General features: G+C 43.9%; 1 protein-coding gene and 1 long non-coding RNA gene across 6 annotated transcripts in view; one reads left to right on the top strand and one right to left on the bottom strand.

Annotated features, from left to right (window-relative positions):
- SPNS2 (SPNS lysolipid transporter 2, sphingosine-1-phosphate) overlaps positions 1-27,962 on the top strand; it is a 126,095-nt gene that overhangs the window by 6,940 nt on the left and 91,193 nt on the right. The window lies entirely within an intron of this gene.
- Positions 126-18,296, bottom strand: LOC130599906 (uncharacterized). The gene is made up of 3 exons (XR_008972319.1): positions 18,209-18,296; positions 10,460-10,557; positions 126-683 (listed from the first exon to the last, which is right to left on the bottom strand). It is a non-coding gene; the product is annotated as an uncharacterized LOC130599906 (long non-coding RNA).

Raw genomic sequence — 27,962 nt, 5'->3', positions numbered from 1 at the left:
GCTCTTTAACTACCGGACCCTCGCTTTGGGTTTGGGACTATTACGGTAGTTCACTGCGCTGTTCATAACCTGGATGAGCACTTTACTTAGAACTGGCACACACAGTAGGCACATGCACGTTTGTTTTTCTGGTTTTTGACACATCTGTTTTCATTGTTATTTTGTGGGTGTTTCTGTCTTATGTAACTCGGCTATTTCTGTAGGGTTGCAGGGAAAGGAAGTGAAAGGGAGCGAACAGCAATTTCCATGCTTCTGGTTTTACAACAGTATAAATAATCAGGAGAGTGAGAATGTAAGGGATCCTGGATGGCTGAAGTGATGTAGAAGCCTTCACTTCTGAGGTCATTCCTTTGGACCTGCTGCCAGTCAAGAGTGGCTGAAGGTTTATGTTGGAAAGCTCTGGGATGAGCTGTTCAGGACCTTCTGGTGGTGTCTTTCCACTCTTCCTAGTGCTTGTGTTTCCTCCACACAAGATGTGGCTGGGAACCACCATGCCATCTCTCAACGTATAACAAGGCATTGAGTTCTTCTGTCAGGTTGATCTTTCTAGACGTTGATGAAGCATGTTATGAGAGCAGTGTTGCTGCTCCCACCTATTCTGTGCTTCTGGTTTTGAGGCAGTAAATCATCTTTCTCTATAAAGATGTTGATCTGCCACAACTGAAATCACAGAGCAGTTCCAGCTGAAGAGAAGGGAGGGAAATGCTAAAGAAAAACTCAGGTTTATGCCTTGCCAGACTTAAATTCAGGCTTCAGCAACATGAACATACCAGGGTTATGTTATTGAACAGTATTATCTCCTATAACAGTATTATCTCCTATAGACTTGCTTTTCTTAATACCTTTCCTGTGTCTGCCGGTGGTCAGCAACTGCAGTGGCTGAGCAGAACAGCAGAGGGAAAAGATCAGGGTTTTTATGAAGAAAAGCTGCAGGAGCAGCTTGGAGCTTGGCTGGCAGAATGAGAGAACCACATGCTGGAAGGAAAATCCCTTCAGCCTTGGCATGTGAGGGGTTTTTTTGTTTTAAGGCTGCATTGAACCAAAACTGCAGTAATCTGTTTTACTCCTTGTTCAGGCTTCTGCCAATAATTATGTAAATAACAACACAATTATTGGTTTCATAGCCTCCCATTTTATTTGTGTTAGAAACATGTCATTATTGTCTTAGACTGTGAGCCCTGTGTTCTTGGCAACATGCAAAACAAGAGTGGGTGAACTGACGGAGTCAACATGACTTCTGTCTGTGTGAAGCCAGCAGGTCTTGCATTGAAAGTACCCAAAGGTTAACTTTGGTTGATATGGCTGTCCTATGACTTGATGATCTGCTCTCTCTGCATATTTTCGTTTCAGAGAAGTGATCCTTTGGGAAGAGTATGCCAACAAAGCAGTCCAGATCTGAAAGGAGGGGATGTCTTCCCTTGTTGATTTGCAATTTTCACCTCTCTCTCTCTGTGTTGTCTCTGTATTTTGTGACTTGTGCCTGTGTAGTAGCGATGACCTTGAATGTTTTGCATTTATACTGGCATATATTTGCTTTAGCACAGTTTTGCTACCAGCTGTGCAGTCTGGGAGGTTTATAAACCACTCTGTGCATTTGCTCTGTACTTGTCAGTGAGCGTTTTCTTTATTCACATTTTCACATTGCCTTTGCATTCTAGGGATGGATGCCCGTCCCTGACAGTGTTCAAGGCCAGGATGGACGGGACTTGGAGCGACCTGCTCTAGTGGAAGGTGTCCCTGCAGGTGGCAGGGGGTTGAAACTGGATGAGCTTTAAGGTCCCTTCGAATTCAAACCATTCCATGGTTTAGTGTTGGGTGGTTTTCTCCAACAGGCTTATACTTGTGAGCTTTATCCCAGCTAGACCCACTGCAGCTTGGCTGTCCTAAGCAGCACAAATGTAATAATTTGATGTGATATTAGCTGACCAAGTGGCACTATTATCCAGGCTATAGTAATCAAACAGGTTGGTGTATGAAATGTTGGTTATGGGACACTGAATCAGGGCAACTTAAGCACTTTGGGGCAGGGACCAATTTTGTGCAGTTCCAAGCATGCTGTCACTGCTAAATAATAATTAATGCAGAATTGCGACACTGTTAATAAATACTGTGTAAGTGAAGAAACAAACTGTGCAATAAGGAAAAATGATTTCTAATGCACCAATGTGCCTCATAAAGAGTGGTTGCATGTGTTTGTGTGTTAGGCTATTAGGACTCAAATACTGCTGCAGCTAATATTAAAGCATTTGTAATAATGTTGTTATTTCCGTCTAGCAGCCAGAAATGCTGCCTGATTTCAGGATAACAATATATTCAGGAAGCCAAATGCCCAAGGGCCCCTGATGACTGACAGCTACAGTGCTCTGATTAAAACTGACAGCTCCTGAGCAGCTCTATCTTGGATGTGCTGGATCTTTCCTTGATGCGTTGGGTCTTGGGGAAGAGAAGGGGTAAAGGACCAAAAGCAACGTGATACGATAGTGTTAGGAGATGAGACTCTTTTTGTTTGCATTTTTTTGAGGAGTTTGTAACTCTGCAGAGCCAAACAAGGTACTTGTTTACTCGAGTAAGAGTGCTTGGAGGGGCAAACATTGATCTCTCCATTATGACTCTCCTATAACAAGACATGGAAATTACTAAGGTGCTCGTTTCTAGTCATTGATTTTTGACTTAGAACAACAGCGTGCTGAGGTTCCTGGGTTTTGGATGATCAATTCAACTACAGTAAGAAGTGTGTGTGTTTTATTCCCAACTGGTGTTAAAGCAAGGGAGAGAACTTTTTTCTCTACATGAGAGGAATCCCAGCGATTTTGTTCGTCTGTGCTTGCACACAGACTGCACAGACAATTGAACAATCCCTAACAAAACCCCTTGGGTCACTAGTCAGAATGTGAGCTTGTTGGGTGCTGATTCTGGCTAAAGGTTGGGCACTTGCCCACTTGTACTCCACACAGTGAGTGTATTTTCTGCCCTTTCCTCCCTGCTTTCTCCCCAGCAGCATTTCCTAGCTGACAAGGTAATAACTACCTTTATTTCGTTTCTCCCCGTGTTCATTTAATCTACTTTTTATATGTATGCAGGTTCTGGATGCTCACGAGCTGTTCACAATGCTTCCCTGGCCCGCACTGCTGTGTGTTTGCCAGCTCCATGGTGTACTTTCATCTGCACAGAAGTGCTAGAAAAGCAATAAAATTAATGAGGTTTCTTCTCTTGTCTGTTTCATTATAGCAGGGTCTTGGTAGAACTGCTAAAACTTAGAGCAGCGTGGTATTTCCTTCAGAAAACATATATTCCTGTGTAGTCATTATTTGCACCTCTTATACGTTGGCAAATTCCAGCTTGGCATAAATGGGTACTGCAGTTATTTTGTACGCTTTGACCAGTTTTGGAAGCTAGTGCACTGTTTTGTAGGTGCTTTAGCATCCATGAAATTGGGCAGATCTTTCACTATGTAACCAAGTTTTGGGTCATACTTAAGTAGCTGGTGTTGGGGGCACTGGAGAAGTGGGCTTCTTTCTGAACCTGGCAGTTTCAGAAGCTACAGATGCTGTGCAGGGAGAACAACTGTGCTTCGTGGAGCATATTTCTAGAGAAAACACACGTTGAGTCACCGCATAGTGAGTGCCCTTCCAGAGGTTCTTTGTCTCCTATCATGCTTCAGGAAAGCTCTTGGAAGCTAAAATGCTTTTCCAAGTAGGGTTAAAATTAGGTTTGTCCTTAAAGGTGTGCAAAGATGAATCTGCTATTAAAGCATATTTTTGGTAGCTATTCAAGGCACAGTGGGTGTACTTTAAGTTATTATAAAGCTACCAAAATTATCATGGTTTTGGGCTGTGGAGCAAGACAGATTGCAACAATAGCCGAGGAAGAGAGAAGTAAATCACTTTTTCTCTGTATTCTCATTTGGAAGTGACTTAAAATTAGTAATGCTTCTGTAGTCATACTATGCTCAAAAATATGTAACAGTATAAATGTCAAACTTGGTACATCATTGCAAGCTTACATTTGCCTCACAAGTGTACATTTAAATCGCTTGCATTGCTGAAAGCCACTTAACAAGAATAAATTAGCAGTAGAGCTGATGTTTGAATAAAAGCACAAGTTCTGTGAGTGCCTGGATAGAGGTTTTTTTCTGTAAGGACATGCAGTACAGTCTGAATTGGGATTTAACCTTGACCAAAATACTTAGTCAAGCTCTATTATACCTTCCCTTCACATTTTCAACGTGAATAGGAAATATGTTCATCACCGTTTAGGAATTACTGGACTTTGTAACCTGATGATATTTGGATTTATTCACTCAGACTTTATGCTGCTGAAGTACAAACTGCATCGATGATGAATGGGAGAGATTTCCTATGCGGTTGCTATCTGTAGCAAGAGATCTGTGTGCACAGAACAAGCCCAGCAGTGGGAGAGTTCAGTTTGTCTCCATAGTTGTGAATGTTCAGCCTCAGGTCTCAGCAGAGACTGTCAGAGAGCAACAGTTAGGATCAGTCGTGCTGTGGACATCACTTGTTAGTAGATTTAAATCACTGATCTGATAATGAAGCTGTTTGTAAATGGCATTAATCACACTTGTGCCTGGCAAACCCAGTATTTTTCAGCTCTTCAGTTTTCTTGGTAGATTAAAACACACAAAACTTCTTGCTTGCTTGAGTTTGGCTGCAGTGAAGGAAGCTGGTAAGAAGAAAATTTATTAGCAGCACAAGTTTTCTACCGTTTTGCTGTTTTCAGGGGTTTCTTCTGTTCTGCAGGAGTAAGGTTTGAGTTTTCTTTATATTTTTGTTTTATCAATGCCATTGACATAATGCAGAAGATCCCTGTCTGCAGTTTCTATTCAAACGTGGGCTCCAGTTGCCTCTGCTAGTGTTGAGGCGTAAAGACAGGAGACCTAAAATACAGATCTTAGTCATGCAGAAAGTTTCCATTTTTTAAAGAAATAGGTTTATAAGTATGGTTTTTCTGAACTGTATCCTCTCCTTTCTAATTATACACTTGAAATATTAGTATATAGAATTTTGCAAGTATAATTTAGACTCTGGCAGGTAGTGCCATGGCAATTTTAAGGTAGGCTTAAAAAAAATTGCACCTAAATATCCCAACAAGAGCTATTTTATACCTTAGTGATATTCTTGGGCTTAGTCTGGAGGACCTGATCCTAGACTCTGGTGTTGGTTTTGTGTTTCTATTTTCCCCTTTCAACCCAGAATGCAATAGGGACTGGGTTGTCCTGTCTTTTAAAGGTATAATCCCTCTCTAAGGTTTCAAGGCTGGAGGGAAGCATGAGCACACTTTGGGTGCTTTTAGGTTGCATGTTCTGGTTAGAAAAGAGTCTCTCAGCAACTCTTAAAAAGACTGGTGGTGAAAGGCTTGGTAACTGCAAGAGTTACAGATGGAGCATCAGTCTGTGTGTGTGGTGCTGTGTTCACACAGAGTCCAGGCCTTCCCGCTCTGTGATGGATATCTTTTCATGGATTAGTTTCCCTTTAAATCTGGGATAGCAGTTTTCCACTCAAAATTGCTATGTGGCATGTGGTTTGCTGAGGGAAAAGCAAGTAATTTCTTGTCTACCAGAGGATCATGCCATGTCAGCTGTCTGATCCCCCTGTAATTTTGCTGTGGACCACTGCTAGGTACCCCTGCTGCTGCGACTGCAGCTGCACGCGCCCTGTAAGTTCAGCATGGATGCTTAGATTGTCATCACTCTTTTATTTTCCTTTCCTTCTGTCCCTTCCCCAGGCTCTCATTGTGTGTAATCAAATTAAGGAGTGACACCAGCCCCAATGGAGAAGAGCTGCTCTGTTAGAAAGCTGTCCCTCTGGAATCTGCACACAGACCTCTTCATGTGCACCTGCCATTGCTGGCTGCTGCTGGGACCTCGTGTGCCAGCAGCCTGCACTGAGAAGTGCTCCCTGTTTCTCCTATCTCCATTAATAGTTTTAAGGACACTTAATACTTTGCTAGTCTCCTAAAGCTTGGCTTTGTCCATAAATACTGCATTATATTTTTACAGGGTCCAGCTGAAGAGTGCTTTGTAGTGAAAGCTAGAACAGGCTGTATTATGAGGTTTCTGTTAAATCTATAAAGACCGTCAGCAACACAGCTCACCAGTGATTGGTGCCAAGTGGTAACTGGGAGGATGCTGGCTCTTTCGAGACAGTAGCAGTCCCTTGTGGAGCACTGCAGACTTCTATTTGAAACCCACTGTAGGTTGGTAAAGCCTCTTTTGCTGTTTCTGTTCAGATTTTCTGGGCACTGTGCCTTCTCTGGGGTACAGGGCTGCTGCCCTTTCCCCAGGCAGGATGCTGTGTGCCAGGCACACGTGCCCCAGCAGCTGCACGTTCAGGAGGATCAAGAAAGTGAAGATCAACTGTGAAATAGCCACTGGGCTCTGAGGCTTGCCAGGTCTGCCTACTCTGCACAAGCCCTTCTACCATGCTTTTCACTGTCTGATGAGCCCCTTGGAGTCAAACCAACCCTTTTCCAATGTGAAAATTTGAAACCAGGACATTTCCTTATGTCATGAAGCCATCTCATTTAAATATTTTACACCTCAAAGTATTCACTTGTTTCAATCCAGAATTCTTTGGTTCCATCCTGGCTTTTTATTGACTCTCTATCATTGAAAATCATTCAAACAGCATTGGGCAGTGGAGCCTCCTGGGAACCCTACTTGGACTAAGCAGCTAACTGGGGCACTTGGCTGCCTTTGGGGTTCGATGCTGCTGCTCCCTCATTGTGAATAGCTTTCATGTGATGTTTTCGTTTGAGCAGTGGATGTTGCACATCTCAGTGGTGGGTGTTAGAGATAACTGTGCCCATGGAAGGGTGGGTCTCTGTGTCAGAAGTGGAGAACGGTGGTGGAACTGAACAGGGTGCAGCCTGCCTGTTGCTTCTGCTATTGCACTGTTAGGAACATTAATCTTTTAGCTACTAAATGTCTCTCGTTGGTGTTTGCTGAATGTAGTTACTAATATCCAAGCAAGCTCAAACAATGGAAAATATATGAAATATGAACCCATTCTTTGTGCTCGGGTGGGATCATTCATCTGGCTTTGGTGAGGAATGTTCACCTCACATTTCCGAACATTGTATTCAGCAGATGAGCTGTTTCCTCCTCATCCTTCAGGTTTTGGTTTCTCCTTTGGAAACCGGGGCTGAGTGGCCATGCTTAGGTGGGCTGTTAGAGTAATTATCAAATAGAACAGGCATGGCTTTAAAGGTGCTGTTGTGTGAGTTTACTGTTAGTGATTGGAGGGGGGTGGGAATTGGCTGGGTTCTTGTTTGTGTTTCCATAGTTCAGCCTATTGACATGCAGATGAGCAGCAGTCACAGTGGGAGAGAGCTGCCTATTCACTCTAGCAGTCTCCCCAGCTGGAGAGAAGACTGAAGAATGCAAGGGAACCTCAAAAAACACCAAAGCTTACAGTAGACAGCCTCCAGTCAAGGGGCCTATTTGCAAAGGGTATGGATATTCTGATGTTGCTACGGAGTTTTATCCTTGCTGGGTCACTGTCACTGTTCAACAGCTGGAAGAAACCTCCTTGTACAGGGATGGGCTTCGTTTCACACATCCTAAGGTAATGAGAGTAAATTATGGGGAAGCTTCATTCCTCCACAGTTGCTCTCAGCCCAGTTTCATGGAAACTTTAACAACAAAACAAATACAAAACTTTTTTTTTTTTTAAATAAAACCCCCTTAAAAATAGAGCTAAGGTTAAAAGGAGACTGTGTCTAATTCTGTTAGCATTGTGGTCCTCATTTGTCGCTCCTGGTGACTTGAATTCCTCACAGATTGCTGGTTTCTCTGCAGATCTGTAATTCCCACATGCTGTAATTTTGCCCTTAGAAATGTTGGCCACTGTCAGCTCTCTGTTTCTGAGCTGGAATTTTGAATGTTTTAAACTCCTCAGTGTGGTCTTTTTCTGTTGAGCCCCAGCGGAGGCATTCGCCCCTGAAGGAGGATGGAGCAGAGGTTTGCTGTGCTGTGACAGAGAGCATTGACAAGGCAGAGGTGGTGAGCAGGGGGCTGGGGTGCAGAGCTGCCTCCTGGATGTGTGAAGAAGGTGCCTGGGTTGTGTGTTCACTGTACAGAGAAGTTTGTGTTGTTCAGCAGCAGTGTAACTGTTCAGAGGAGATCCGGGCTGGAGAACCAGAAGCTCTTCTAGGACACCTCAAAATGTGAGCTCACGAGCTGCTGCAGGAAAAATTCTGTTTGCCATGCAAAGTCCAAGAATCTCCCAAATAACGTGCTCTGGTCTTGAAGTCCTGTCAGCTGGTGGAAGGGTCAGTTATTGCTGTGAGCCTTTGGCTCGTTTGAAATCAAAGCTACATGCTCAGAGTTCCAGCTAGCACCCAGTCTCTCATTTTAGGCCGTATGTTTAATTATGTCATGTCATGAACTGAAAGAACATATCATTTATTATAAAGTCTGAAAACTTGAAATGCTGAGATGAAAGGAGAGATGGATCTGAGTTGCACTTTCATCTGGTTTTCATCACGGTGCTGTTTTGTTGGGCTTGTTTTGTTTGTTTTGTTTTAGGACCCCTGAGAAATTAAACCTTATTCTTTGTTGTCTGCTTTTTACATCAATTTTATCCTCTGGGTATCCCCTGTTGTTGTTATAACTGTTTCTATGTGCACAGCCTTAAATGGATTTCTCAAGTAAGAGGACATGACAAGTAAATGCAATTAACTGAACTATTCTGATCTTCAAGGGCTTATGATGTAACCAGTGGATGGAGGTTGGTCTTGAAGTACAAAGATACTTTAAGCTCCAGATCTTTATACTTTTCTGCTCTGCTCTAAAACATAGTGGAGTTCTGCTGTTTACTGAAGTAGTCATGGGGGCTTCTTAAACAAATCTTAAATGCCTGGAGGAGACTTTTTGGTTATACACTAATCATAGAATGGTTTAGGTTGGAAGGGACCTTAAAGCTCATCCAGTTCCAACCCCATGCCATGGGCAGAGACACCTTCCATTAGACCAGGTTGCTCCAAGCCCTGTCCAACCTGGCCTTGAACACTGCCAGGGATGGGGCATTTACCCCTTCTCTGGGCAACCTGTGGCAGGGCCTCCTCACCCTCACAGGGAAGAGCTTCCTCTTTATGTCTAACCTGAATAACGATGTATTATTTCCATTTGCAGTTAGGAATTGCAATTAAGGACACTTGTGCTGTGCTCTGTGCAGACAGGTAACAACACTGTCTGCTGGGGGACTGGAGCTCTCTGCTTATGGATCACCTTTGCCACACCTGTGGGCAACTCTTCTTCCACTGGCTTTTCCCTATGTATGATAGGATCACCCTTCAATTGGCAGCCCTCAACCAGTAAGGCTGGCCCAATATCTTTATCTCTGCTTCTGATCAAATTAATGGGGTTCTGTGTTGTTTAATATGAAGCAGAAGACTGGGCCTAAGCAGTTTGCAGGCTGCAGATGTGGTGCAGCAGTACTGCAGTGCACTTCTGTGCAGTCTCTGCTACAGCAAGAAGGCAAAACCACGTTCTGTAATTTTATGAAAGAAGAGTGTGTAATTTAAGCTAAAAGCTTTACTTGATAGGCTGCAAGCATTTATTTTTGAAATGTGCTGTGAAATGTTAGTAGTGGCTTTGTGGAAAAATGTTGGATTGTGAAGGAGGAATGTTTATTTTGGATTGAAAAGTTTCAGGAAGGAAATGATATTCATATCTTGATCAAAGTTGAATAATGTGAAGCTTACATAGAAAATAGCCTGGCTGAGGTATCTCCATGTTAGTGAGAATACAGGGTAGTTGCGGAGTGTTTATACTGTACAACTGAGATAAAGATTTTACTCCTTTATTTTCCTGTGTTAGAAAGGATAAATGGAAGGAGGACCAGAGAGTTCAAGCCAGGTTTTGGACAGTGCCCTGAAGTATTGCTGTTCCTATTACTGCAGAGTCCTAAGGTCCACAAGAGTACATCATATTGCAGGAGTCCCTGTGCTCTTTAACCCTGCTACATCCCTGTAAGTGGTGCTGGAAGCAGGACAGCAGAGAGAAAGCAGACAGGGAGAAGGCTCCATTGTGTAAGGGGACTTCAGCAGGAACATGTGAGAAACACAGACAGCCCATGTTCCACCCTGTGATCACCCTGCAGACCTCCTGCGTGCTCCTCCCTAGCTCTGCTTTCCTACCTTGCATAGCAGGATTGTCCAGCATGTAAGAACTCCTCACAAATCACCAGTACTCCCAGGGGCCTGTAGGTTAGTTGTTCATTGTTAATATCATAATGTTGGGGATGATGCTGATGTCTGCCTTGAGTTTGGAAACAGAACAGCAACTAGAAGAGGTCGATCCTGAAACAGCTTCTCACAGAATCATAGACTGGTTTGGGTTGGAAGGGACCTTAAAGCTCACCCAGTTCCAACCCCTTCCACTAGACCAGGTTGCTCCTAGCCCCATCCAACCTAGAAGCAAAAGTGTATTTTCATTTACCCACTCCAGTTGTTTTCAAGCTGCTGGAACAACACTGATGCTTCCCTCTCTGCCTCCTGTTTGGCAAGGCCTTTCCAGTGTGGCAAAGCAGCATGCTCCTGAAAATGAAGGGGCAGTTCATTTGTGAATGAGTTCACTTGCATACCTAATTCCCTTTCACACCTCTTGTTTGCAGCTGATTGTTAGTGTGTGTTAAAACATGAAGCTTTCCCTGTGTTATGCTGAGAGTGAACTGTGTGAAAGGGATAAAGAGGGAAAGGGGTTTTAAGTAAAACCATGATGATGGATGGCATTTAAATACCTCTACTTTGTAGAAATTGATGATGTAATTCAGTGTCTCAGTATGAAGGACTCAAAGAGGAAATAGATGCAACTCAAAGCACTTTATGAGGTGAGGCTCTAGAGCTAGTCTGTATCTATCTGGAGCAGTGGAGGTGAGGATTAGGACATGCTGCTGCTGAAATAATGGGTCTGGTCATTTCTGAAGGCTTAGCTGACTATTTGCAGGCATTAGCAGTGTTAATTTTGTTTTAGAAGGCAAATTAGTCATTGTTTTCTGCAGGGAGGAGAAAGTGAAGGAAAATCCCATTCCCTTTTTCCTCCTCTTTCCTTTGTAGGTGCTTTTGGTCCCCTCTGACTGTGGCCAAGGCCACACAAGTGGTTGCTTTGGCAGGTGACTTGGGGAGCAGCAGTAACCAGGGCAGGGCAGGGAGGTGGGAATCAGCAGCTGATAAGCAAAGAACTGGGACGCTGCTGATCAGATAAGAAAGATACAGCAATTAAATTCTCATGGGGGCAGAACCACAGCCATGTAATTTGTCCTTTACAAGGCCAGGTGGCCATAGTAGTATTTTGATAGCAAAGCAACAGGCAGAGGATTTTAGTTATTCCTAGCTTTAGAGGTGCAGGGTTTGTTTCGTGGCAGCAACATGAAAAAGAGGGTGTTGAGTTGGTCAAGATAGAGTCATCACGTTGTTTAGGTTGGAAAAGACCATTAAAATCACTGAGTTCAACTGTTGCACTGTCAAGGCTGCCACTAAACCATGTCCCTCAGCACCACATCTACACATCTGTTAAGTCGCTTTAGGGATGGTGACTCCACCACTGCCCTGGGCAGCCTGTTCCAATGCTTGACAACCCTTTAGTCAAGACATTTTTCCTAATATCCAATCTAAACCTCCCCTGGTACAACTTGAGGCCTTTCCATCTTGTCCTGTGAGGATACCAGTCAGAGGGATGTGTTGTTTTCTTGCGTTGTCCTTATGTGTCCTTGTTATCTTTTGTCTGAGCAAGCTTTTTGTAGGAGGAATCATCATTGTTCTGTTTGCAAAAACTAAATCAAAGGGTGCTGGTGGTGTGCGATGGAAACTTTCACCCTACTGTGAGTAATTGCCACCATAACAAGTAGGGCCTTTTGCATTTGCCATGAAACTTGGAAATATGAGTCGGTTTTTGTGTGTGATTGACTTGTATTCTGGGTTTGGAGCCTGGATTTTTGTGTGTTTGGGGGATTTGCTGCACAACCATAAGGTTAAAGGATTCAGTAACTGCAGCAACAGCTGTTTTAAGGAGAGTGCCAGATATCACAAGGATAAACAACCAGGAGATGGCAGTTCTTAAATCCTACTTGTTCAAAAGTTAGCACTGATTCTGGAAGCGCTTCCTCAAAAAGCATGAGGCCGTGTGTGTGCTGTTGTCAGGTGGGAACCTAAAACATGACAGATGTCTGCTGGTGGCTCCGAGATTTCCCTTCTGTGGAGCTTCTGCTTTCCTTGCTGAAGTGGGGAGGGTTCTTGTGACTCCATCTACCTTTGTTAACCTCCTTCCTTCAGCTCTACTTTCAAGTTCATAATCTTTACCCTGAATTAGCCCATTTCCCTAAAACTTGCTGTAAAAAGAATGTAAAAATTCTACGGTTCATATAGCAGGGAATGAAGAAATCTTTTGTATACGTATTTAAGTAGCTCTTGCCATTAGGTTTAAACTGTTCTGTTGATGCTGTTGCTCCACCACAGCAGAAATCTCACTCCAGCTGCGTATGTGAAGGGTGTAAGTAGCAGTACTAGCAGTTTTCCTCAAGAATTTCTTTACATCTGAATGGAGCACACACAAAACAAGGCAGCTGATCTGACAAGCAGACCTGCTGATGGCTCCAGGAAAACGGGTTTGTTTTTGTTTTCAAAGCAGTTTCTGCAGTTTTTCTCCACTTCTCTATTGCACAATTTAGCTGAATGGAGATGTATTATGCCTGTAGCACACAGCAGGATCCTTCTGTCTATAGATGTTTTATGCAGTCTTTTCTTTTTGCAGTATCCTAGGGTGATTTGCCTGAGGTGAATTTTCTCCTCAGCCCCCAAAAGTGGCATTAATGCAATATAAAACGTCGGAAATTATGCTAAAAAGAAGGTAGGAGTAGGACGGAGCGTATTTGCGTTTGACAAATGTCTTTGCCATTTCTAACACTTACATCTTCTAACATCTGAGTATCTGCAGTCCTCCTCTGGGTCCTTAGAGCATCAGAAGATGGGGAACAGCAGCTCATGACCTCACATACAAGGAGATGAATCATTGGTGTTCTCTGAAATTACAGGTATTTAAAAGTGATTGCAAGAGACTTCTCTTAGCCTGTGCCATTTCAGAAATCAAGTTGTATTTTCTTACCTGTAGCATACACTTGGTAGGAATAGGGGCAAGTAAAGAAAGAGGTTTGAAGTCAGTTCAAGATTGGGTAGGGTTATGTGTGCCTTTTTAAGTAATGGTCGCATAAAAGTCAAACTACTGGCCATGTTTCTGAGCACAGAAGGAAAACCTGCTGTGTTTGGGTTCAGTTTTAGTGTGCATGGAGCAGCTCTGACTCCTCTGTGTCTGTTCCATCACAAAATGGGAGCAAACTGAGCAGGAGATGAAACTAAAATCAAAGGTACTGCATGGGGATTTGAGTTGGCATGAAAGGCAAGTTCTTAATTGAGGGAGGTGCAGTCCAGATGTTCTACCAGCAGAAAAACAAAGAGTTAAACTGATTTAGGGAACATTTTGTTCTGAATATATATCTGTATTTATATCTTACAGTTATAATAAGTACAACACTTGAGGATTTGATTGTACTTCCACGTGGAGATCTCTCTTGGTTAAAACAGTGTCTTGAGGAAAGGATAGATGGTACCTCTTTTCCAGCTCAACCTCTGTTGTGAATGGGTGACTGTGATCCTTGTGGCCATTAACAGGGGTATATACTGGGAGGCTGCTCATTTTCCATGTGTCTGTTCCATGACTGGGATTTCATGCGATGCTGCAGTGCTGTGATAGGTAGTAAAAAGCAGTAGTTATGTGATAGGCGCTTCTCAGCAGTTTTATTCTCTGACTGTTGAAGAGCAACCAGCATTGTGACAGTTCCTCCACATTGCATCCATTTCTTCGAGGATTAGCAGGTCCTTCCAAGCATGCTGGGGGATTTCAAGCAAGGTGTTGGTAAGCCTCATTCCCTGGGCAGGTTGGAGTTCCAGACTTACCCATGCATTAGCACAGATGCTTCTTCTCCTGAGTAACTCCTGGTTTTCTATACATTTTTGTTCCTTATGGAATTTAAGGCTGTGGCTGTGGCCTGCAGGAGCCTGATGGAGTATGAACAGGACTTTCAAGGTGATCTGCTTCTGAGCTTTTGTTCCTTGTTAATTATTGTAATGTGATGAGCAGGTGGGTAGTGCAGTGAGCAGGAGCACCAAAAGCAGTCTTTCATATTCCTCAGAAATGCAGGGCAGGTAAAGAAAGCCTACTGGTTTGTTTCCTTTGCCAATCTACTTGCATTTGGTCCTTCCTCGCTTCCACTCCTCTTCAGTGCCGAACCAGCAGAGCACAGCAAGTGTACCCCTTTGCAGTGGTGCCCACATCTCTCTCAACTTGCCACAGAGAGAGGAAGAAATTGGACAGCATAGACGTAATTCTCTTTTGTTTGATTTCCTTCTTCTCATTGCTGCTGTCATGAACACAGGAAAATTACCTCTAGCAAAACACTTAAGAAGAGATATAATCTGCCAAGGGAATTTGGGCATACAGTACCTGCTTAAAATAACAATAAATTAGACAGTTGGATGCCATATTCTCAGTGCAGCTTTGAAAGTCTCTGGCTTGAAGTATAATTACAAATAAGATTTAAACTATGCTATTTATTTATACAAGCTGCTATGAGTCATGAATTGCATCTTTCTGAACTAATGAAAAGATTCATTTTCTCTTGTATTCATTTCCATCCCTCCCAATACCTTTTGGGGGAGATGTCTTACAAAGTAAATGACTTCTGGGACCCCATCTCAAAACCATTCCGTGACGGAGATCGGTGAGGAATGCTGCAGCTCCTTTGGTAAAGCGTGTACCTCCTGGGAACACCTGGAGTGCCTGTTCAGACCTGCATGGAGCTATCTGCTGGTGTTTGGGTGGCATTCGTGTCTGGCTGTTGGACTGACTTGAAAGCACCTTCACTAGCTTGGTGTTTGCCTTTCTTTGTGCTACGGTAGCTCACACATCTACTTTGTCAGGTTCTTGTGGATTTACCTACCATCTATATATGCTAAAACATGTTCAGCGGTGAGCTATAGCCATACTGGTGTGTTCTGCACTAACATCCAGAGCAAACTTCTCTTGCTTCAGCACTGAGGGGACTGATAGAGCACCTGCTGCCTACTGCTTCTGCTGCCTACTGCTTCTACAGCCCAGCTTCCCAGCAAATATCCTGCACACCATGTGGTTACTTGGAATCAAGTGTGATTTGAGCCAATGTCATGAGCAGATGGAATAAAGGCTTTGGGGCATGGCACGCTTATACAAGAGCTCAAGTCTGCTCTCCACCTGCAACATGTATACCCCACAGCAGAGTGCTTGACAGGGAATTTCTTTTATCTGAGAATCACTTTAGCTGATAGCACTGATTTTGGTGTTAGTTTACAGTACTTCCTGAAGCCTCATTTACTTTGAATTTACTGACCTCACATGCCCTTCACAATATTCTTGTGAGTTACTTTCAATAATCAGACAACATTGAGGGTTTTTTTTTCCTGTTTGCCTCAGACTGGATGCTTTTTCAATTTCATCCCCTCTATATTATGCAGCATTCTAATGGGCATACAACCGAGGTGCTTTATTTTCTGCTCAACATCTAAATCAAGAATAAATGATCAAAAGGATTGACATGTCTCCTAAAAGAAGTGCCTTTAATACCAGTGACTGAAGTGAAGGACCAAAGAACATGTATTACAGTCCATATTGAGGACTGGGTTGCCTTTTAATTTCAAAATGGATCTTCTCTTTTTCTTCTCTGTGAGAAAGCATCTTCACAGGACCCCAACAGACTGTTTCTTCAAAGAAGCTCTGCCTTTTATGTTCTGTACAAGTTCAGTGGCTCAGCATTTTCTTCGTGACCCCATCTCTTCAACTGTTTAGATATTTCTCTGCAAAAGTAGAGTGTGGGTAGGGAGGGAAAGATAAATATTGTTTCCTTTATTTCCCTGATAGTCCCTCATGGACAGACCTGTGTCTGGTCTTGATTATCTCTGAAGATTTAACAGCTTTCCACTTCACACCTAAAACCATCCTGAGATAAGGAGTGAGAGCTGGGGACCAGGCCAAATGTCATGAAGAAACTTCTCGTTATTAAACATCATTGCAAGAAATGTTGCTGGTTTTCACCAGAGTCATGTGGTGTTTTGTCTTCCTAAAAGACTGAAGATGTTGATTAACAGAAGTGAGACTTGTAACTGGCAAGGAATAGTGCATGTGTTTCCGAGTTTATAGGTACAGTGGAGTACTGCTGATGTGCTGCTGTGTAGAGAGGAAGAGCCACTATAGCCAGCTTCAGATCTAGAATATATGTAGTTTTTCTGAAAAAGAGAAGTTACTCTGGAATAAAATAAAAGAACTAAAGCAATTCCAGTAAATGAAGCCATAAATTGCAGTGGAAGCAGTTTCATTTGAACAGAGGGCACTCTGTACATCAGTCTCTCTTATTCTTTATTCCCCTCTCCCCTTACTGTGTTAATCCACACTTGAAGAAGGAAGACTTCTCAAAAGTACAATGCATCTTGAGGTTCCATGGAACTTGGAGCCAGGGAAAGGAGGGAGTCCCTGTAACAGGAGCTTCATGTTTATTAGATGGGAAAGAAACCGCAGAGGCAAAAGATTCTGAACATCCGCCACCTCTGCAGAAGCTTGGAGAATGCTGTCTCAAGACAGAGAGCCATAGAAAACAGGGTTCATTAGTTAGATTTATACTTTTTGGTGTAAACTTGCTGTGAACTGGTGTGGGGTCTTGACAAGCTTTTCTTTGGAAAAGATGTGGGCTTCTCTGAGCTACATGCCGGGGTTAACTCTTGATCTCGTGCTTAGCTGGCTCCATGGTGCACTGGTCAGTAAGGAATCAATGCACAGGCCATGAGCAGAAGCTTAACAAATTGGAGCCTTTTAGTGTTTCTAGTGAAGGGGGAACCTCAAACTCCTCTTTTAGGCAGTGGTATTGCAGGCTGTGTCTTTTTTTTCTCTTCTACTGCATTGTTAATCATCACAAATGACAGTGGAGGTGACTTCCTGACAGCACTTGTATCAAAATCTGACTCTTGAGAAATGAAGGGTTCAGTACCACCTTATTTTATGAAAGACACAAAGCTTTCTGTGCAAGGTGAAGGGTTTTCTGTGTCGTGGAAAGGATGCACAATTACTGTTTTTATTTTTTCCCAGGTTCCTGTACGCATTTATTTTTTAAGCAATTCATTACTAAATGCCCCAGGGGGATAGTTCATGGAATTTGGTAACACTTTGAAATTCATGTAATGAAGTTAAGAGTTAGAACTGTATTTGTCACTGGCTGATGTTGAAGTGTGGAATCTGACACTCCGAGCATGATGCAGGAAGAATTGGGGCTTATCTTTGGCAAAGGAGGGAGTCTGCTTGGCTGGATAGAAGTCTAGGCTGAAGCTTGGGGAAGAAGTAGGGAACTTGGACCTCTTCCTGTGCTTCTCAATTGTGGGTGAGCTCAGATGTGTCACTTTGTGTCACTTTCCCCATATTTAAACCAGGTAATGGTACTGACCTAAAGGATAAATGCTCAGTACTTCCTAGATAAGATGTTTCTGTTCACACAACTCTGTTTAAAGTCCCGAGTGCTTGTTAATATCATTTCATTGCAACATTTCTCATGAGTGAGTTTGCTCCCTAGGGTGTCTTTATCCACAGGAAATGTTTCCTTTTCCTCAGTCCTAGTCTTTCCTTCAGAGTGGCCATGAATTTTTGATTCCTTATTTTGCCTTGCAACAGTTAAAAGCCAGGTGAGCCTGTCAGCTTTGTCATCTCACAGACACCAGTTACTGTGAAATCAGACCTTTGATCAAAGGCCTTTTCGGTTGCAGTATCAGAGGCTCCACAGCCTTTATCACCTACCCACAATCTGCAAATAAAGTTTGAACATGGAAAGTGGTTTAAATGGGTTTGCTTCACCAACACAGAAATAAAAGCTGCCCTAAATCAGGGAGACTCTCTCTCCTAATAATAGCAACAACAAAAACGTTCCTGTCTGTTTTTTATTTGGGATGCACATGTCTTATAATTAATCTTCCTTCTCCTAATTTCCCTTTCATCTGGGGCTCTTCTGCGCACTTCACAAGAACATAATAACCAAGCCCTGCTGTATCTGTGACACATTATTATTGTTATTATCTTCATTAGGTTAATGCAGACTCTGAAATTCTGCATGATCATATAACCTACAGAAGGTTAAATTGTGATCTAGTGTCAGAATTGGGAACAGAGCAGTCCTGGCTTTCAAACCTGGGTTCAATTCAGGTTTTGCTGTGTTTCTTAGGAGTGTGCATCACTGTTCTGTTACCATAGCCCTTGTCAAAGAGCTCCTATGGCAATGAGCTAGGCAAAACCCAAAAACGTTGCCGTGGAGGGTGTTTGAGCTTCAGAAATTGCTACAGTTCACACTGGATAAAACAGTCTATAAATAAAACAGGGCAAGCCCTGTTATGTGCTGTGAGGATTTCCTGGTATCGCTGTAGTCACATAGCTACACCAATGACCCCTTCCAGTTACAGAGAAGCCCTAGCTGTCATGCTGGTTTTAGTGCACTGTCTTCTCATCTAAGCACACACCCTCATTCAGGTATGGGCTTTTAGACACAGATTTTACTGCTGTATCAATCATGGAGCTATTGTAGAACGTGGTAAATTCTTTAATAGGTTGTATTTAAGAAGCTAGACTGATGCATTTAAATATCTCCTCTGATAACCTCAAAGCTGGTTTCTTTTCTCTTTTCCCTAATGGTGCTGTGGGTAAGCCCTGGCTTCCTTCACAAGGTTTTGTGCTCCACGCAGATCTTTGAGTACCTGTGTGCCTCACTAGAGTAATTGTACAAAGCCACTTCCCTTGCCACCTAGATTCATTTAAAGATGTGCTGCTCACAGTAACTGATGCAGCCATTGACAGTTGGGCACTAACCTCGATCACTTCCTAGCACAGCTTGACCAGGACCCAGAATAAAACAGAAATGCTTCATGCATTCCTATGGGAGGTACATACACACACACGTTATGTATGCACATGAACAGCGGAGGAGTATTGCATTGCTTTGTTACTGGGAGATACTGGTGTGGGCAATGACAGAAGGGCATTTCCACTCATACACAGAGTAAAAAATGCCTGTGATCAGAGGATCGCAGTGGATGCTCTAAGTAGTTATGGAGGAAAGCACAAGAGGGTTCCAGGAGCCCACGCTGGCAGTGTGGAGTCACAAGCCTCATCTGCAGGAAAAACGTCTGCCACAGGTCATGTGAGGGTGTGAAAACAGCTCCTCTAAACAGGACCTTTTGGTTTATTTACATCGTGTGTGTGGTAGGATTCTTGTGTAGGTCAGTGCCCTTGTGATGGGAGACTTCCCCAAGTGGGTACAAGAGTGGGGACAAGGAAGGAGGAAGGGTATATTTATTGGTACAAGAAGCTCCTGGTGCCCTCTGAATCATGAGGTGGGTAAGGAGACCCAGGAAGTCCTGGTTATGCTGCTCTAGAGAGAACAGATCAAATGGGGATGAAAGGAGTGAAAGAGTGGCCTTGGAGTAGTTTTATCCTCCTTTTTATGCAGGATGACAGACTCATAAAGCTACTTGCCATGTTCAGCAGCGGTGTCTGAGAGATGTTTAAAGCATATATTTAACAGTAAGGGCCATTCTGGGATTACTAAACTTAGGGTAGGTATTTGTATCTGCAGTCAAAACCTTTTTCAGCTCTGTCATGGTTTAACCCCAGCCAGCAACAAAGCCCCACGCAGCTGCTTGTTCACTCATTCCCCTCTGGTGGGATGGGGAGAGAATCGGAAGAGAAGTGAGAAAACTCAAGGGTTGAGATAAAGACAGTTTAACAGGTAAAGCAAAAGCCCTGCACAAGCAAAGCAGAACAAGGAATTCCTTCAGCATTTCTCATGGTCAGGCCGTTCAGGTTCAGCCATCCTCAGCACAGCCTCCATCATGTGTAATGGTGACTAGGGAAGACGAATGTCATCACTCCAGCATTCCCCCCTTCCCTCTTCTTCCCCCTGCTTTATATGCTGAGCATGATGTCATGTAGTCTGGGATATCCCTTGGTCAGCTGGGGTCAGCTTTCCCTGTGGAAGATAATGCTATGGGCAATTCCAGCTTTTCCTGCTTTTGCACTTAGAGCCTCATGATTCTATCCAGACCTAGGCTGCAGAGGGAGGTTTGTGTAGTGGACATGAACTAACATTGCAGAGATGTGCTCCTTTACCCCTGTGCTGACATGAAGTTGATCACCAGAAATCTCCCTTAGCCCAGGACCATGCCAGTAGATGTGTCATGCTTTGACTGAGAAACAGGGCACCTCTGCATCTGCATCACCCCTGCATTTATAAAACATTCTTTATAGTAAAAAAGGATAGGAAGCTCCTTACATTACATAGAAATATACCAGCGTGCCCTGGACAGCTTGTGATGTTCCAAAACAGCTTCGAGGCATTGCTAAGCAGAAGCAAATTGTAAATTAGAGATGAGATGCAGTCACTTGGAAGTTATGTCCAATCTGAGTATTTCTACAGATTTGATAGGAATCTTCTTAACTGGAGAAATTGGCTGTCATGTGCTGTAAGTCGTCACTGGTCACCCAGTTGTTCGCTCACATCTTCTGTGTCACAAAAGTGTGTGTGGCTATAAAAGAGGTAAAAAGTCCTCACTCACTGGAGCCTGTGACACTAGAAAACATAGAGGCTTTCTTGCCTTAGCTTCACAACCTTGAAATCTGTGGTGGTTTATTTCTCTCTAAAGAACTCTTTTAGTTTGACATTAGGAATTGAATCTTACTGCAGTGAAGTGTGATCTGTTGGCGTCTACAGTGACACAGCTATTTGTGTGGAGAAGGTACAGCTGATGGCACAGGCTTTCTGCCTGGGCTTTGTGATCACAACCTGCCCCAAAATCTGTGTCAGAAGGTTCTCATGGTCTTTGTGATTGAGGCAGGCAACAAAGCGACCAGCCAGAGGTTATGCTGACAGGGAGTTAGTTTGGGAACTGTTATTGTCATGTCACTCGTGCCATTAGTGCTCAGTTTAGTCCTGTCAAAATGTTTGCATGTACTTTGGTTGGTGCTAAGGCAAGTAATACCCACCTATTTGCTAAATAAGGTGATATCAAGCATTCAGTAGGATATGATAGTGTGCTTTGAACGCGTTTGATTAAAATATAAGTAAGACGATATAAAAGTAAAGTCATCAAATTGCTCTTTGAGAGCAAGAGCCTTGCTTTGTCTTGTGCAGAGGAGAACTGGTGACTCCTTCCTTCATTGGCTTTGTGTAGCCAGAAGGCCATGAGAGCAGGGTTGTGAAGGCCACTGCCACGTCTGTACCAAGCCAGCAAAAATCTCCCAGATCTCTCCCCAAAGAGATTTTGTAGATACTTCTTTTAATTTCCTTGCCGTTTGTGGCTCATGCCAGTTTCCTGACTCATTGTCACTCTGCTACGGTGATACGCTGAGTTTTCCAATAAGGAAAACAAGGGAGTGGTGAGTCACTGGCTGAATTCATGTGCACTTGATTTGCTCTATCATTATCTGTGCTGGTTTTATTTATTTTAATTAGTTCATATACAGGTCTCTGAGGTATTTTTCATTGCGTGAATTAGCTAGACTTGGTAGTCTTCTGCATAGATTAGAAAGCCAGAAGACAACCAGAGCTTTAGTGGCAGGCCCACTTCTTTCTGCTGTAGCAGAAGAGGAGTGTGTGGAGTAAGTGTAAGGAGGGGATGAATGGGGATCTTTGCATTTTCTAAGATTTGAATGAGTGAAATAATAGCATTCTTAGTTTTTGAGGCTCTCCTCTTGGATCTGAACATCTGTTAATGCTGCTGATTAGATCTAAACCGTCGCAGGAGCAGCCTTTTGCTTTAGTAAGGATTGTGTTTCACTTGGATTAGAGCAGAGGTGTTGCAGTGCAAAGTGTGCCTGGGTTTGTGCAAGTTAAACTAGGAAGAGGGTCTGAACTGGGCCCTGAGCTAGGGATGCTGGTGTGGGAGAAAGGTCTGGCCAGCTTCATCTGAAAGCTGCTAATGGTTCCCGTCATTTCAGATGACTAGTACAAACCTTAGCTGCTGTTTATGTTGCTGTTGGTTGTTTAAAGTTGTAACAGCTTCTGATTTTACCATTCCAGGTCAAGGAATCCTTCCAAGTCTCCATGAATAAATGTTTTTAAGTTCAGGTCTAGGTGCCAATTCATTTCAGCCTGTGCTTTGAGCTAAATCATGTCATTTCACTGAAGTCTTCCCTCAGCCTGTGGGAATTGCCAGGATGAAGGGAATAGGCCAAAACTGGAGTCTCAGTGTGAGATGAGGCGGGGGGAAATCAGGGATCTCGGTGTAGGGAGCTCTATGGTGGAGCTGGAAGGAGACCGGAGTGACCCTATGAGCTTTGTCTCAGATGTGTCCCATGGCACTTTGCAGTTTCACGGGTGAGAGCTGATTGCATTGGATCATAAATGGAAAATCTTCCATGTCTGGGAATTTATTTAAGCTGTTGGGCTCCTGCTGGCTCAGTATTCCATGTTCCCCATTTGACAAGGGCTTCCTTCCCAGCCATAGGCCTGGGAACAGGCCCACACTGTAATTATGGAGATGAAGGATTTGATGAGGGTGTGGTTTTGCCAGTGAGGCACCAGCGTTTGGCAGCCATGGCTGCGTTCACATTCCTGTTTGTTTTGATTGTGTTTTGAACCCGAGCAGGACTCGCTGTCCTGTGCTGCCTTCCCCAGACGCCCTGACCCTGTGCTAATGATGCCTTGTGTTAATTGATTCTACACCTGACGAACATTTTTCACCTCCTCCCACTCTTGCAGGCAATTTTGTGCTAAGATTTTGCATACAGCATTACAGTGGAGTTTGAGCTATGTTACAGGAACCATCATTTATTACTACCCAGCCCCTGCCAGAGAGAGAGAAGTTGGGTTTTAATCTGTTTTCTTCTCCAAGCCATTGGTTAATTTCATTCCTTATTTTTCTTTTCCTAATGCATAATAACTTGCCGTGCAGGTAAGCCAAGAGCCGTTGGGAATGACTGAACAGCTCAGATACATCCCCATGATAACATAATCATGATAAAACCATTGAATGGAGAAAGTGGGTGTGAGAGGTGGTGCCCATCTCTGAGGGTAACGCTGGGTTTGATTCAGAATAGGAATGTCAGTACAAAGCAGGCAGAAGGGTTTCTGTCATTTCCAAGCAGCGGGTACAGCACCTGCTTACCCCAGTGAAAGCCCACCGGGGGTAAGCAACAAGTCCGCTTGTATCAGAGCTACATATGCACACCCTTATGGGTTTGCTCTGCCTTTCAAACACAGTCTGCTGAGATGAGCCTGCACCCCATCACCTTTCTGCGTACTCAGGTAGCGTGAGGATCTGGGTGGCTGTGAAGGCTTTGAAATCCCACTTGCCTGCTCTGGGTGTTGTCAGTAGCTGTTTCATGGCCTGCAAATGGCTGCAGTGCTGGGCGCCAAGACCCTGGCTCAGTCTCATCCTTGGGTTGAACAGCTTTGCTCAAGGAAACCTCTTTCTAAACATGCCACTGTGGATGTTGGCAGTTTCTTTTCAGTGTTTTCTAGGTCACGAGTTTCTTGCATGCCGGGGTGAGGGATCTTAGGAAAGCCTTGTTTTGATTTGTCTACTTGCTGGTTTGGTTTTGTTTTTCGTTTTACTCCTGCAACGCTATTTCAAAACCAAAGGCTATTTCACCAGTGCACGTTGTCATGTCATGCAACAGTGGCAATCAGTTTTGCAGAAGGGAAGTCAATGTCTGTGTCCCAAGGAAGCTCTTGTCAACGTTTTCGAGCAAGACATCACCACTAATTTATTAGTATTTTTAAGAGCAGGCCTGCTTCTTTTTGCATGTAAGACGGGGAATGCTTTAATGGCAATCCAGAGAAGGCAGCACTGCGTTTTAGTTCTAGTCTTGCTAGTTCTGTATCAGTGGGAATTTATCTGGAGGGACAAATAGCAGAGCTACCATGGTGGTTTTCTGCAGCTGGGTATTTAAATAGGGTCCAAACGGTGAAGTTGGTGTTTAAGAGCCAGTGGGTGGCTGAGCTGAAGCCAGCTCATTTGAAGCTCAGGGAGCTGTGTGTGAAGTGCAGTCACACCTTGGGGTTGCAGTGCAGATACCATCACAGAGACCTCAGAATAAACTCCTTTCCACCTAATCTTTACCCGTGGCTCTGAACAGACAGGTGTGTTCACCACTCCTCTGCCTCCTTAATGCGTTATTTGAAGCAGGTTGAATATGGCTGCAGGCATGAGGAAGAGCCTGGTGGTAGGAAGGTGGCTTGTGCCTTCAGTGGCTAGCAGGTCAGGGGTTGGCTACCCTGCTAGTTACCTTCCCCTGAGGGAGCTGGTCCTGGAAGAAACAGGGAGCATAGCCTGGGAAGGAAATTCCTTGATAAGGAACCCAAGTAGGTGGCAGCGGGTAACAGAGGGAAAAGAGATCATAGAATAACTAGGGTTGGAAAGGACCTTAAGATCATCTAGTTCCAACCCCCCACAGGGTTTGCTCTGGCTCTTTGGGAGTAAAGAGTGTGAGTCTGGGTTGTCCTCCATCTCCTTTGAGGATTCCCCAAAGAGAGGTGCAAATCCAGGGCTGCAGTGGGGCAGTGGAGAGGGTGCTGGGGGCAGACATGACTGCGGTCAGTGCCCAGCCTGCAGCATGTAGAAAGTTGTGTGCTGGTTCTTTCCAAGCACCATAATTCTTTCCCATTAAAAGATACCATTAAAAATGCATGTGCTCTTTAAGTAGTTCTGTTGGGCAGTGGTATTGCAGCATTTAATGAACGTGCCCTGGCATTAGTGATGCAAGCCTGGAAACCTGAGGCTTTGATTGTGTAGCTTTGCACCCTGTGCACAGGCTAACCCTATATTTGAAATCAAATCATGATGTTTCACTGAGTGGAAAATGGGGCTCTCCCAGAGAAGCGCTAATGTCTTTTTGCTTTGAAATAGTGAGTTCATTGTGGCTTAGCTTCTGAACACTGTTTCTTACCCTGGCGACTCTTTACTCCTATATACATATAGATGAAAAGCCCGTTTCATTTAAATATGAAAGATAACCAAGGCATTTTGCACACTAAATCTGCCGTGTAGTTCGGTAAATGATAGTTAACACAAGAAACACCTGTACTAAGATGACCTTCTGTTTAGAGCATCTTTTTACCCCATATCAGATGACCTTTCAGTCCTGTAGCTGTTGTTTTGTTATAGCTCTGGTCAGGAACACAGAGTCCACCTAGGCAAGCACCTACTTTCCTGTTTGAAGCCTGAACCACACATTTCCAGGAAAATTCCCCAAATCTCCCCTAAATAGAGTTAACTTAGGCTGTTAAATGTGGACCTGCATTCCAAAAGCCTCAGAATCAGGTCTTTTATATTCACTGTTTGTGAAATGGCAGTTAAAAATAGCAACGGTGCTCTGGATGCTGCGCTAAATCCTAGAAACCCTCTGACACTGTGAGTGGATGAGGTCAACTACGCTCCTCATCCCCATTTACTTGACATTCCCTCCCTATCTAACACTCCACACCCAAAGACCTTTTGTCCTCCAAATTGCTCTTAAAAGTACTCTTTGTGCCCAGTGTCCTCAAAAATCCTTGGTGGCTTTGTCAGGTCCTTAGACACTAGCTTGGCTGGCCTAGTAAAGTAACCTAGATAGGGCTGAAGTAAGTAGTCATTCTTCTGTCTGGGTTGACTGAAGTAACCAGTCATTACTCTGTCTGGGTTTCCCAGTAAGCCCTGTCTCTGTGCCCATCTTGATCAGCACTTCTGGCTAGGTGCTGCCTATGTTTCATCTCAAGCTCTGCATTAGCATTAACATTGCCTGGTTCAGCTAGGAAGATACCTTGGAAGGTTGGCACCGTGTTTCCTGTGTGTTTATTCAGTCCTGAAAATGCCAAATGTTCCTAAGAAATAACAGGTGATAGCACTAAGGAGTGCCATGTAGTCATGAACACATCCCAAATGGCTACCAGGCCTGCTGAGAGGCTGTCTTGGGAGCAGTGGTGCCTATTAGTTGCTCATAGCTATTTTGAGATCCTCCTGGAACACAGGTACAAGCTTTAATCCAAGGAAGACCTTGTCAGCCACATGTGGTGGCTTCTCTTTCTTGGGTTGCATCAGTTTTGTGAGACACCTGGGAGCACATCTGTGCAAGCAGCATGATCATCGTCTGGAGCCTGGCTCCAGCTCTTTCTGCCTTCCCATCATCTACAAGCAGAAGGGAAAGTCAAAAGCTCTATCATTTCCCTGTATTCTCTCCCCTAGTCTATCATTGCTTAATTGTATCCTTAAATCTTATTGAAGTTTGGGCTGAGTCATTGCTATGGTGAGGTGGAAACAAAGCTGAGCAAATATAAGAGGGCAGGAGTGTGTTCCCCTGTGAGCATGCTGAGCAGGAAAACTGCCACAGGAGAGAGAAACTCCTATCACTTCAGAGATGCGTTGCATCAGCTGCTTGCTGCTGCCTCTAATTTTAATGCTCTAAATCCTGTATCAAAACACCTGTAGACCAAAGAGAATATAAACTAGACTTGGAGTAGGAAAGCTGTGCCAATTAGACATGCAGATCTCCCTTAATCATCTGAGACCTGCTTCCAGGCTCACACAGGACTTGTAATTGTGGTTCTGTATTGTCCTGTTGCATTGACTATCCACAGAACCCACTTCCCTCTCCATCACCAGAATAAAGTTGGAGGCTTAAGCCAAGGTGGCTGCACTTCAGTGTCCTAAATGTTATTTCATTTGTGGCTACAGTAGTTCAGGCTTGTAAAACACATTATGGTCCATGGTGGAAAAAGCATTACAGAACTGTCAAACCATGGTCACTGGACAGATAATTTCTTTGTAATGAGCTGGAAGACCTCCTCTGCTTTACTGTGTAGCACTATTATAATTCCTTCGCTTGCTGTTCTGGTTTCTGATGCAAATCCCCCCCCACATCTTCTTTCTGAGGCTATGTTTTCCATCCCATCCCAGGCTCTTGCTCTTCGTAACTTTGGTGCTTTACTGTGCCTCTGACATGCTGGCATGGCTGGGAATACGCTGCTGTAGGCAGGGCAGGCACCTTTCAGGGTGGTGGAGGGAGCTCTAGGTGTGTATGTGTGTTCTATCATGGGATGAGGAGCACAGAATCCCAGTGTAGTTGGGACTGGAAGAGACCTGTGGAGATAATCTGGTCCAAGCGTGCTGCTCAGAGCATCTCCCTCCTCTGACAGCTTTAATAAGGCAGGGCTACAGCTCTTAATCCCCCTTTTCCCATCAGCAAATCAGACCCTTTGGTGTCCTGGGGTAGACGGTTGGATGTGCCATTTTGCTTCTTGCATAGGTGAGGTTCTGCTCTTGGCTTGCTCATGCCCCTTGAGCACTTGGTGGTTCAGAAGGCCTGAATCTTGCTTAGTGCTCACTTCAGCAGAGGTTTCTACCGTGAAACCAACATCAAGGTAGTCTCTGCACCAACTTCAGAGTACGGTTTTCTATCAGTTGCCATCCTCTCTGGAGCATGGTACAGCTGCTGTGTTTTTGGATTCATTTTGTGCCCTTTGCTTATTTTCACTGGGCACCTCTGTCTTCTTTACCCTCTTCCTGTCAGGTATTGACACACATTGATAAGATTCACACCCTTCCCCACCCAGAGCCTTCTGGGGATCATTGTAGGAGGTTGAACTAATGTTACTGGGCAGGCATTGGTGATCTAAAGCCCACCTGAATGCTGCCTTGTGTAAATGGTGATGTACAAGCAGTACAGAACAGAACAAATGAGCTTTCTTGCTTTTCCTTCCTTCTCTGTATCTGTTTTGTCTTTAGTACCTTTAATTTACATCTGTTTCCTTGGCATTTTCCCAGGTGTCTTCTGGGAATAGTTATCTCGAGGCCTTGTATCTCTTTGAGTTTGTCATTTAATGTGATCCTAGCAGACCCAAAAGCTAAGATATTTA

This window comes from Pezoporus wallicus, unplaced genomic scaffold (genome assembly GCF_028554395.1).
Source record: "Pezoporus wallicus isolate ANWC-B61680 ecotype Strahan unplaced genomic scaffold, APGP_CSIRO_Pwel_v1 contig_8705, whole genome shotgun sequence".
Lineage (NCBI taxonomy): Eukaryota > Metazoa > Chordata > Aves > Psittaciformes > Psittacidae > Pezoporus > Pezoporus wallicus.
Note: the sequence above shows the minus strand (reverse complement) of the source record. Positions and strands in the feature narration are given on the sequence as shown.